Raw genomic sequence first — 1,052 nt, 5'->3', positions numbered from 1 at the left:
CCCCCCTCTACCCATCATTTGTCTGTCTGCTTCCAACTATTATCCGAAAATTCACACCGAACTTCCAACAGATTCAGTGACCTCACACAACATCCGTCACGTAGCTCCATTCCTCAGGAAATTCTCAGGACGTTGCACAGAGCCCCCGATCCCCACCCACCCACCTCCTCCCTACCTCTCCTTCCCTCTTTCTTTCACCGTACCCTTATTCCTTCCATCTCCCTACTCCCTTCCCTCCCTCCTGGTACCCCTCTCCCTTTCCATTTACCCTCCCCCCATGGCACCCGCACCCTGCAAATTACAAGGGAGGAGTCGGTAACATCCAATTTAGCAGGTGTCTGAGTGGGACAAGTTCGCGTGTTACATACGTCTGCATTGATCGAAGCGGAAGGGATACGATATTCTTGCAGAACACTTCAAATATTTTCCGTTTTCTGTTCGCAGTCTGTGATAAGACTTTGTTGTGTGATTTACATCTCTCTTGGGTATTCAGACGGATTACGAAAATGCATATCTGCGTAATAAGTGTATTACTGTAGTCATAATATGTTTATTATTAAAGTAAACTATATATGTAGACTGGTGTGATTTCATACAGCCATTTTGGGAATGAATAAATAAAATCCCAAAGGGAGAGTGGCTATAATTTGAATAATATACAAAAGAGGGTCGCTATAATTAATGGATCACAAGAGGGGCGGTACATGTAATGAGCGTGGGGCTGAGGGGTAACGTATATAAACTTCCGCGCGCGTATAAACCTCTGTCATTTTGGGCCAGGCGTCGACAAGGGTTTGGAAGCATAACCGGAAATCATAAAGAATAAAATGTGAAAGGAAGCAAAACAACAGCAACAACAAAATAGAAGAGAAAAGAGTGGAACGCGTAACACCGCCAAGAGCAACAAAAACAACGACTTGATTTCATTATGTGGGGCTCCATCGGATAAACATAAAGGCTCAAGTGATTTAAACCTGGTGTTTGTAAACTACAAGATCACATTATGCATCAGCTTTGCGAACGAAAAGAAAGCTTAGCCTCGCATACACTTA

The sequence above is a fragment of the Penaeus monodon genome, chromosome 20 (genome assembly GCF_015228065.2).
Source record: "Penaeus monodon isolate SGIC_2016 chromosome 20, NSTDA_Pmon_1, whole genome shotgun sequence".
Lineage (NCBI taxonomy): Eukaryota > Metazoa > Arthropoda > Malacostraca > Decapoda > Penaeidae > Penaeus > Penaeus monodon.
The sequence above is the reverse complement of the archived record's forward strand: the minus strand, read 5'-3'. Positions refer to the sequence as shown.